General features: G+C 35.3%; 1 long non-coding RNA gene across 3 annotated transcripts; it reads left to right on the top strand.

Moving 5' to 3' along the window:
* Positions 1 to 3031: 3031 nt before the first annotated feature.
* Positions 3032 to 5720, top strand: LOC113289479. 3 transcript variants are annotated; one of them, XR_003331031.1, is made up of 4 exons: positions 3032 to 3587; positions 3903 to 4410; positions 4791 to 4982; positions 5428 to 5720. It is a non-coding gene; the product is annotated as an uncharacterized LOC113289479 (long non-coding RNA). The 3 variants fall into 3 exon arrangements; XR_003331032.1 differs by having other exon boundaries at positions 3903 to 4377; XR_003331030.1 differs by having other exon boundaries at positions 3903 to 4982.
* The last annotated feature ends 6264 nt before the right edge of the window (positions 5721 to 11984 follow it).

Consider the following 11984-nt stretch of genomic DNA (forward strand, 5'->3'; position numbering starts at 1 on the left):
ATCTTGAAAATCGCTTTGATGAAAAATAGTTTGTGAATAACAACTATATAACATCCTCTAAGAAAGTTTCAATGATTGAAATGAGAGTTTAGATTATGTAACCATCTACGGATATAAGCATAATGTGTTTGCACATTAATGTATAAGCCCATAAACCGGGAACCTAATGGTTGCATTCTTGAATGCGTGCAATTGCTGGATGGAGACTAGATAAGTATGCGTACCCGTACGCATAGTGGCGGAAGTTCACATCCGTGAATTTATGCTGGGTTTGAAAACTAAAACAAACTCAATCTGGTTACCTAAGTACGCGTACCCGTACGCATACTGGCGGAAGTTCACGTCCGTGAATTTCTGCTGATTTTGGAAACTGAAATAAACTCAAAACCGGTTACTTGAGTACGCATACCCGTACGCATACTTAAGTGTGTTACTTTCTAAAATCGGTCCGTTCATGAGCTCAAACTTTTATATAATAAGGAATGAAATCTTTGCAAACCATGGCTATAAAGATCATGAATCGATTCAAGTGACTCAAACCGATTTTTCTTCAATTGTGTCTTGTACTTCTATAAGATCTAAGCAATTGAACAACTCTATAACTAGTTATTTTGAAGTCATTTGAACTAGTTGTGGTGAAGATGAATATGGTTGATATGAAAGTGCTCATATGGCTAACCATTTGGTTAACTACCGTTGAACCAACTAAGTGTACATCTTTAGGTACGGTTACCCAAACCTAAAAGAAATATGCATTTCATTTGTGTATGACAAGATAAGATTCGATCTAACGGTTGAAAGATATTAGCTTGAATCTAATCAGGTTTTCATGTAACGGTGAATATTGAATGCTTTGTTACTAAGCTAACATTGATTGCAAACCCTGATTTGAAAACTATATAAATGAGAACTCTAGCAACTGGGAAACTAAATCCCCACACCTCTTGTGTGATACTAGTTGTATTAGCTAGAGTCGATTCCCCTTTAACCTTAAGTTTCTTCTCGAGACCTTGTAGGTTAACGACTTCAAGATTTCATTAGGATTGTGAAGCCAGACCCAACTATTTTCTCTGTAGTTACATGATCCGATCTTGTTGTTTTTATCGTACGAGTATAATTGTTAGATTGGCTTGAGATTGATATCTCCGATAGGCAAGATAGAAAAGAAGTCACAAACATCTTTGTTTCATCGTTTGTGATTCCGCGATATCTTGTTTTGCTAGTCGATTAAGATTATTGTGAGGTGATTGATAATTCTAGGTTGTTCTTCGGGAATATAAGTCCGGGTTATCGATTGGTTCATGTTCACCTTGATTTATCAAAAGACGGAACAAAAACGCGTAGGTATTTCTGCGGGAGACAGATTTATCTATTACCGTAGACTATTCTGTGTGAGACAGATTTGTTTATTAAAGTCTTCGACTGTGGGTCGTAGTAACTCTTAGTTTTGGGTGAGATCAGCTAAAGGAATCAAGTGCGTAGTATCCTGTTGGGATCAGACACGTAAGCAGCGTAACTGTACCTTGAATCAGTGTGAGATTGATTAGGGTTTGACTATAGTCCAGACCGAAGTTAATTTGTAGTATGCTAGTGTCTGTGGCGGATTAATACAGTGTGGTGTTCAAAACTGGACTAGGTCCCGGGGTTTTTCTGCATTTGCAGTTTCCTCGTTAACAAAATCTCTGGTGTCTGTATTATTTCTTTTCCGCATTATATTTTGGCACAGGTTATGCGTTGTATCGATCAATTGAAATCCAAACTTTGGTTGTTGATTGAAATTGATTGATTCTTGAACATTGGTCTTTGGTACCTTTCAAGTTTATATCTCTTATTTTTAATCGGTTTCGCAGATTTCTATTTGCAGATTGAATTGAGAGATAGAGATATTAACTCTTTGATATATCTTTCTTAAAAATTGAGTCTAACTGTCTAGTTGATTCTCTTGAAAGTATATTGGAGTTAGTCCATACAGATTGCTAAGCGAAATATTGGGTGAGGTTGTTAGACCCCCACATTTTCAATTGGTATCAGAGCACAAAAACACGTTTAAGACCTCATAACTCTGTGTTTGTAGCGATCTGACTCTATGGACAGAAATCTTATCTCCATAAACGTACCACCAGTCTTCGATGGCTCAAACTACTTGTGGTGGAAAATCGCTATGCGGGCATTTCTTCAAGCTCGTGATTTTCAAACATAGGTACGTGTTGTTAATGGCTATACTCCTCCGGTTGATACATAAGGCGATGTGTCTATACCTAAGGATATTGGTACATATAGTCCAGAAGAAATCCTTGCTGCAAAGCAGAACTCTGACGGGATAAATGTTATCATGCATGCCATTACTCCAGATCTTCAACATCATGTGACTATGTGCACTAATTCTAAAGAAGCCTGAGATATCTTAAAAACCATATTTGAAGAGAATACATGTGAAAAAGAATCTAGGCTTCAAAACCTAAATTCTGATTGGGAAAACCTTCGTATGGCATATGAAGATTCATTTGATGAGTTTAATCATAAAGTGTCTGAAATTGTTAATGCATCTTTTGCATTGGGTAAGACTATTCCTGAAAAGGACATTGTGATGAAAATTCTCAGATCGGTACCATCTAGATACGACTCTAAGAAGCATGTCATCATTGAGGGAAATAACCTTGATACATTTTCCAGAAATATGCTAATTAGAAAGTTAAAAATTCTTGATCTTGATCAAAACGCAGTTAGAACATCTGCTTTCAATGTTGTGACCAAAACAAGTGAATCCTCTAACTTGTCTTGGGCTGACGAATGTTGTTCCAATCATGTTGATTTTGATGAATCTATAATATAACACAAAATGATTTGTTTGGTGTCTATGGTTGGTCTCTTTTCTGGACCAAAAGGCCCCTCCCGGTTTTCTTTCCTTGACCTACGTATCACTTGGATTTTGGTAGATTCGGAGAATTGCAGGGGCAAATAAGAATCGTCTGTTTTGTCTTCACAAAAACAACGATAAATTCTTCCATCACCAAAACCAGAGAAACACAAACCAGATTTCCATCAGCTTCATCTTTCCCCACACAAACCACCACCGACAACTCCATCGCCACGAAAATCACCACCGCCCTTTCCTTATTCTCTTCTTCTACATCTTCTTCTTCTTCCAATTGTTGTTGTTGGCCCGATTTTTCCCCATCAATCTTGTGCCCTAATCTAATCATAACAGCAACTCTTCTCAACTCTCCCTGGGATCTCTTCTTTCTTCATCTTCATCTTCATAGATAGATTTCCCACTATATTTCAAGTATTCTATACTCAATTTCGAATTTGGAGTATAGGTTTGTGATTTGATTGATTCAATCAACATATAACCTGTAACCCTATATTGGAAATTGGGTTAATTGATTGAATTACTTTTGACTTGATTGAATTACTTTTGAGTGAGTTGGGTTGACTGATTTACAGAGAAATCAACCCCTTCGTTGATGTAATTGATTGAATTACTTTTTTGAGTTGTGAGGAAATTATGGTTTGTGCAAACTTTAGATTGATCGAAGAACAATTTGAGGTAAGATTAATGGCGCATATGATATGAACAATTTGAGGTAAGATTAATGCTGCTAAACCCTGTTAGTTTCTCCATCGTTCAAACTTATCCATATTTTAATGCTTCAAATGAATATCTTCCATGCCCATGATAACTGAATATCTTCCATATCCAATATCGAATATGTGAATTTTATGAGTATCCAAGTTTTTGAATTATGTTTCTGACTATGAGTATTATAATATGAATTTTACATCTGGTTATGGATTTAGTTAACTTCTTCAGTTTAACATTGTGAAAATTACCGTTTGTGTAAATGCTTGAGAAATCAACAGATTTTAGTTCAATTTTTTTGCTTTGGTTTGTTTCGCAGATGGAAGATTCATTTCCAGGTAAGGTTTCCGGTTTCCAACCACGTCGAAGTCCAAGATTTATTAAAAGAGATGCTCACTTACAGCGGCGTCATGTTACATATGAAGTAGGTTTTATCGATGACCGAAGTCGAAAAACAAACGCTTCTTGAGAAACATATGACCGAAGTCGAAAAACAAACGCTTCTTGAAAAACGTCGTAATGCCTTTCGCTATAGGTTTTATCTTTTCCTAATTAGCAGTAGGTTTTACCTTTTCCTGATTGAGTGAATCTTTGGATATTCTGATGTAGTGTTAGGCTTTTGAACAATGGGTTGTGTAAAGAAATTGATCATGATGGGTTGAAGCTAAATGTGTAAGAATTGCTAGGAATTAATTTTTTGTTCGTGTTTTGGTTTGTCTCAAATAGGTAGTAAAGAACATAAATTGGCCAGTTGATTTTCCCTGTACCGACAAGGATTTTCACCGGTTTGAAGAGTATGTATCCAACTTATTCTAGCTTAATACCAGGTAAACAAAAGATTGTGGTTGTAGTTAGGTTAGATTGGTTGTCTGAAATTCAATGTATTGATGAAACGCTACATTTTGATATGGATTTTAATTCTAAAACAGATGGTTTTGGTACTGCATTTTGATATGGTTTTCAATGTATCATCAGATTTGTTTTTTTATGGAAGTTCATGGATATTCTGATGTAGTCCTACTATTGCTGCACTTACTAAGTACTGTTAAAAGGTTTTCCCTCTTAGCAGCACCCCTGGAATAAGTCTAGATCTACTTGATTTGTGCAGCAACTGGGTTAAAAAAATTTGTTCTTTTGTTTTCTTCTTGCTCTATTCTTTTTCCAGGCTACTTAGTAATCTAACTGATGACTTTTTCTATGTTTGTAGGTGAGCCATTTTCCAGCGGGATATGAGCAAGAAAAAGTTGTTGGCATGAGTATGAACACGAAGAAGAGCTGAAAATAATTCACTGTAAATGTGCTTATGTGTGATAACAAATAAGAGACTTTACTTGCTTTCCGGAGGAACATCAATGGACATGAGACCTCAAATTTGGCATATCCGGAAGTCCTTTTATAGGTACTCTTACATTTTACTTCTCTTACTATTCTAAAATTCTTAGATTTTCGATAAAGTTTCCATGAGTGTTATAATATGATTATTTTATTTTATTTTATTTTTAGGACAATTTAGTCTGTAAGAAAATCTGATACGCCGGTGAGGTGATTTATGAGAGTTTCTTTGTTTTTTAGGGTCTAGCTTGAACCATCGATTGAGACACAGTTTTTAATAGATTTTGGTTTGAGTTCTGGAAGTTTTAACTACAGAAGTGGTAGTATTTGGACTGTTCATTAAAGGTTGGCTCCAAAACTATTCTCAGGTCTGAGCTTACCGAGTCATAGAAATTTGCATGGCAAAATAACAGAAAATTTAGATTACAAGAGTAGATGTACAAACATCTTTAGACATTTTGATTCTAACTAAAATATTTTGTATAATAGCTATCATTTTGCATACATTGTAGGTAACAGTACTGGAGAAAATTATGAACTGTTGCTGAGAAGCCGAAATTGCAAGAAAGAGAATTCGACCAAATCCAAGTTTTGCTGCCTCAACGTAAATGTGGTTCAAATCTATAACACCAAAAATCTATACACATTCTATTATATATTGCCATGTTATTATGAACAACACTGTTTACTTCATAATTTTAGTACTAAATGTAATTGGTTTAGTACTAAATGTAATTGTAATTGCTGATACCAACAGTATGTTAAAGCCCGAACAAAAGTCCGTGCTAATGCCATTATAACATCAGCACCCCTTCCACCCCCGTGCCATTATGGCACGGGAAATCCACTAGTCACTAATAACAGAAAATGAAAATGTGGGGGTCTAACAACCACACCCAACAGTTCGTTTGGCAATCTGAAAGGACTTATTCCAATACACTTTCTAGAGAATCAACTAGACAGTCAGACTCAATCTAGAATAAAGTATATCAAAGAGTTTAATATCTTTAACTCTTAATTCAATCTGCAATCAGCAAATAGAAATCTGCGAGCCCGATTGAATAAGAGGAGTAACTTGAACGGTACCAAAGACCAATGTTCAAGTGTCAATTAATGTAAATCAACAACCAAAGGTTGGATATTCTAATTGATTGATCTTAACGCACAACCTATGATATTTCAATTATATAACAAAATATAATGCGGAAAAGAAATAACACAGACACCAGAATTTTGTTAACGAGGAAACCGCAAATGCATAAAAACCCCGGGACCTAGTCCAGTTTGAACACCACACTGTATTAAGCCGTTACAGATACTATCCTACTACCAATTAACTTCGGACTAAACTGTAGTTGAACCCTAATCAATCTCACATTGATTCAAGGTACAGTTGCGTTCCTTACGTCTCTGATCCCAGCAGGACACTACGCACTTGATTCCCTTAGCTGATCTCACCCACAACCAAGAGTTGCTACAACCCATATTCGAAGACTTGATAAACAAATCTGTCTCATACACAAAAGTCTATCGGATTGAATAAATCTGTCTTCCATAGAAATACCCAAGAGTTTTTGTTTCGTCTTTTGATAAATCAAGGTGAACATGAACTAATTGATAAACCAGACTTATGTTCCCGAAGAACAACCCAGTATTATCAATCACCTCACAATAATCTAAATCGTATGATGGCGAAACTAAATATTGTGGAATCACAAACAATGAGACGAAAGATGTTTGTGATTACTTTTCTATCTTGCCTATCGGGGAAATAAATATCAAGCCAATTTTACAATTGTACTCGTATGATAGAAACAACAAGATTAGATCACATAACTACAAGAGAAGTAGTATCGGTCTGGATTCACAATCCCAATGAAGTCTTCAAGTCGTTAACCTACAAGGTCTCGAGAAGAAACCTAAGGTTAAAGGAGAATCGACTCTATCAATACAACTAGTATCACATAGGAGGTGTGGGGATTAGGTTTCCCAGTTTTTAGAGTTCTCCTTTATATAGTTTTCAAATCAGGGTTTGCAATCCAAGTTACCTTGGTCACAAAGCATTCAATATTCACTGTTAGATGAAAAACCTGATTCAACCAAGCTAATATCTTTCAACCGTTAGATCGAACTTAGCTTGTTACACACAAATGAAATGTACCCTCATTTAGGTTTATGTAACCGTACCCAAACGTGTACACTCATGTTGGCTCAACAATTAGTTAACCGAGGTTAGCCATATGTTTACCCTCATATTAACCTTATTCATCATATCCATAAGTAGTTCAAATGACTCAAATGAAACTAGTTAAAGATTTGTTCAATTGCATAGAAGAACACAATTGAAACCAAATCGGTTTGATTCACTCGAATCAATCATGAACATTATAACCACGGTTTACAAAGATTGAATTCCTTAATGATTTAAATGCTTAAGTTCATGAATATACCGATTTGACAAAATAACCAGCTTAAGTATGCTTACTTAAGCAACCGTATTTGAGTTTGTTAAGTTTCCAAACTCGGCAGAAATTCTCGGTTCGAAAACTTCCGCCAGTATGCGTACCGTACGCATACTTAAGGTGACTAGTTTAGGAGTTTGTAATTCCCAAACTCAGAAGATATTTTCGGTTCGAAAACTTCCTCTAGTATGCGTACAGGTGCGCATACTTAAGGTGACTAGTTTAGGAGTTTGTAATTCCTAAACACAGCAGATATTTTCGGTTCGAAAACTTCTACCAGTATGTGTACGGGTATGCATACTTATGCTGCCTCCTTCACCAATTTTGTATACACACATATGCATACATTTGGTTCCCGGTTTATGGATTTATACACTAATGTGCGAACACACTATATATACTTATCTCATCAACTCTTAATTTCAATCATTTAAACATTCTTAGAGGACGTTATATAGTTTTTGTTCACAAACTATTTTTCGTCAAAGCGATTTTCAATTTATTGAAATTATCATAATGAAACATTCCAAGGCAACACCAAATGATTGTATCACACAAACCATGTTAGATGTAACTCGGCAATTTTCATATGATCTTATTCGGACTTTCTTCACGAATGTAAGATGAACATGGTTAAAGCGAAAGCTTGCCAACACATATTTCGAGAAATATATAAGCGAGCTAAACTCAGCTCGAAATCTCAAATATGTATAATAGAAAACTATATCGTAACACGAGGAGATAGAGTAGAAATAGACTTTCCAAGTGATAAATGAGTTTAAGTCTCCACATACCTTTTGTTGATGAAGTTCCACAAGCTCCCCTTAGTAGTTCTTCGTCTTCAAATGATGAACGCCGAGAGATCTAAGCTCAACTACACTATCTATGTCCTAGTTCGAGACATCTATAAATAGGCTAGAAATCAAGACATATAGTTTTGATCACTAACACTGACAAACATGCTTGAGATAGCAACGCATGCAAGTTCGACCGAGCAATGCTCTAACAATCTCCCCCTTTGTCAATTTTAGTGACAAAACTATCAATACATATAGATTACAAAATAAATAACAATGGAAGATTCATCCACATGCTTGATCTCCTTGGAATCTTCAACACGACTCGAAATCTTCGTCTCTTCCAAGTACTCCATGATTCCAAAGGTTGTAAGTTTAGTCTCATAGTTGTTGAAGATCCGTAGCTATAATAATGAGAATACAAATGCTCTCAATCATTGTTATGCAGTGTCGTAGTATTATTATACAACATCAAAGTTCAATTGTATCACAACTTTGACAACAATACTATGGTGATATGTATCACTCCCCCTTAGTCAATACTTTATCTCAACATGAAAACCACTCCCCCTTACATAATGATCCGTAAACCATATGTATTTGTAGCATGAACTACACATTAATTCTCCCCCTTTTTGTCAATAAAATTGGCAAAGGTATGAAAATTAGTGGGATCCTAATGAAATTTCCACGGAGATACTTCATGACCAAAGGTGTATTAACATACCAACAAATTTAGATGCAATCATAAATTCGAAGTTAAATGCATTCATCAAGGAGTTTATAAAGATATAAGATAACCCCTAAAATATTCCACAGCCACACTCGCCACAAAGATATGGCGATTAAGCACAAGTTCAAAAGAACTCTCCCCCATAAAATGTCATTCCCAAAGGAACAACAAAGGCGACCTTGGTTTTACAAGAAAAGAAAGATTTCTCTTTGGATAACTCAAATCACATGAAAACATGAATTTGCATCCAAAAAATTCAATTGAATTAACCACAAGTGAACCCGTGATTAATGCAATTGAAAAATACAACCAAATTAATCACAAGAAAACCTACGATTAATTTAATTAGAATACACAACAAAATTAACCACAAAAGTGATCAATTCAATTGGTCATGCTCGACATAAGAAATCTTACGGAGCAACAACTAAAATAACCAAACAAGAATGATCAATTTAGTTGGCCTATGCTCAAACATAAGGAACCTTACGGAGCAACACAGTATGTGCATAAAAATGTGGATCGGAGATCGACCAATACTGTGGAATATACAAGGATTCATTATATATTCTATCACTATTCACATAATGACATATGACAGACTTAATCCTTGTGAACAAAAGTTTTATCCTTTCTCTTATCAAACTAGTGACATAAAAGGCTTTAACTTTTGTTTGTAAAAAGTTCATTCTATCTTTCATCAATATAATAGAGATAACTTTTGAACAAGTATTCTCTTTGTCCTTCATAATTGATGGCTTAACAATCATGTTAACATCTTTTCCATCAGAAGACATGATGCTTGGAGTATCCATACATGTATGGGTTTGTGAGAGGAAATCATAATTTAAAATCAACATGCAATATTAAGATGAAAAGAGTTTCAGAGGAGGAAAAAGGAATGTAGGGTTACAGAACCTTTATCCACACAGGTTCAAGCATGCACAATCACAACCCTAAAGAGAGTAGAATTGTTGAGAATAACCCTCTTTTTATTGATTCAACAGGGAAGTCCCTTCCAACATGAAAGAATCCCAATCTCAAGAAAAATAAGAAAAACAAAAAACAAGTATTTCTCTTTAAGACTGAGGTGTGCACAATCTTGTGTCTTTTAATCAGGCACATGAGACAAGATGCACAAAAACAACAAAATCAAGTTGTGCTGTGGTGAACAACAATTTGTCCGCCTTACCCTTCTTGAGAAGAATTTCTAGACCCCAGTCTATCAATACGTTTAGACCATACTCTTTTCTCTAGTGGTCTTGACCTATCTTTGGAAACCAACTTATTTGAAGACGATAAAATGTTACATACCTCAGCGGTTTTTTGAAAAAGTTTAAGCTTGTCTGTCAGGCGATTTGATCTTCGTTGAAGTTATTGATATATCTCATCTTGTGTTTGTACTTAAAACAATTAGAAAGTTCATGACCTTTGAGTGAACAATAAGAGCATGTCAATGAATAAGATGATTCAGATCCCCGAGATGTGCAAGCGGCTAAACACAGATTGGTACCTAAAAAATCACACAAGGAGTTTCCAAAAGAAAGGTTAGTTTTTCCTTCCATATTTGTTGAATCTTCTGGAAGGATATCAAGATTGATGTATGTATTGCTACAATTATCAAAATCAATATCTTTACAAATAAGTGCAACACTTGATTTTCCTTCTTCATCAGAATAATAGTGATCCGACATTTCATCAAGGGATGCAGCAAGACCTTTGTTCCCAGTGTATTTTCTACGGTTTGGACACTCATTGGCAAAATGACCAAAACCCTTACACTTAAAGCACCGTGGCATATCCTCGTCATCAGCCTCGTCAGCATCCCTGTTTTTAGGAGGAATGCGATATGAGGTTTAACTGGTGACCTAGGTTTGTATCTGGAAAACCGTTTACTTCTCTTTAATAAGATATCTCTAAACTGTCATGTGATCATCGAGACTGATTTGTCAAGATCTTCATCTTATGAATCAGTCTCAGAAAGATCATCCTCAGAGACGCAAACACTTTTACCTTTGTCAAGTAATTTAGTGTTTCTTTGTGCTTTGAAGGCAACATCCTTTCCGGTTTTGGATGTATGCTCATGATCAAAGATCTTTAGCTTTCCAACCAACGTATTTCTAGAGAGCGTATATTTCCTTCAACGATGGCATGCTTCTTAGAATCGTATCTAGATGGCAGCGATCTAAGAATTTTCATCACAATGTCATTTTCAGTAATAGTCTTACCCAATGTCGAAGACTTGATAAAAAATCTGTCTCACACAGAAAATTCTATAGGATTGAATAAATCTGTCTCCCACAGAAATACCCAAGAGTTTTTGTTTCGTCTTTTGATAAATCAAGATGAACATGAACCAATTGATAAACCAGACTTATGTTCCCGAAGAACAGCTTAGTATTATCAATTACCTCACAATAATCTAAATTGTATTGTTAGAGCATAGCTCGGTTGAACCAACCAAGCGTTGGTATGTCAAGTTTGGTTGTCATATTTTAGTGAATCAAAACTTATTTTAAGGGTCGTTTGATTATGTACTAGTATTGCGAAGACTTGAACAAGTGAATAAGTAAGAAGCTATAACGAAAATATCATGCTTCCACTTGAGGTTAGTGATATTTTACTTGAACTTTTTCATTCCCTAACGTATCTTTCAAGTCGTGCATATTGAAAACAAAACTGCGAAGCATGAACACTCTAGATAGACAGAGTATTAAGGAATACAGTATGAAGTTTATTGCTTAACCATTAAACTTTGTAGATAAGGCATCGACATAATCGTTTAAATGTTATTGCGATTATGTATGGGTATGAGGTGAGGATTTCATCCTGGGGAACAATGTTTACATGTGTTCTAAAGAAGTAAATTCATGAACTTGTTTATGAATCGAAAAGGAAATCGCCTGGCGTTATTGGGATTGTTATTCATTGCATATCTTGTAGACATACAATATGTGTTATTTAGTATAACCGCTCATAACTTGTTTGTGTTCTTGATAAAACTATTCACAAAGGCCTGACTTATGTATTCGTATGACTTTTATTAGTGAAACCGATCTTAAGTAATCACCTGAGAT

This window comes from Papaver somniferum, chromosome 6 (genome assembly GCF_003573695.1).
Source record: "Papaver somniferum cultivar HN1 chromosome 6, ASM357369v1, whole genome shotgun sequence".
Classification (NCBI taxonomy): domain Eukaryota; kingdom Viridiplantae; phylum Streptophyta; class Magnoliopsida; order Ranunculales; family Papaveraceae; genus Papaver; species Papaver somniferum.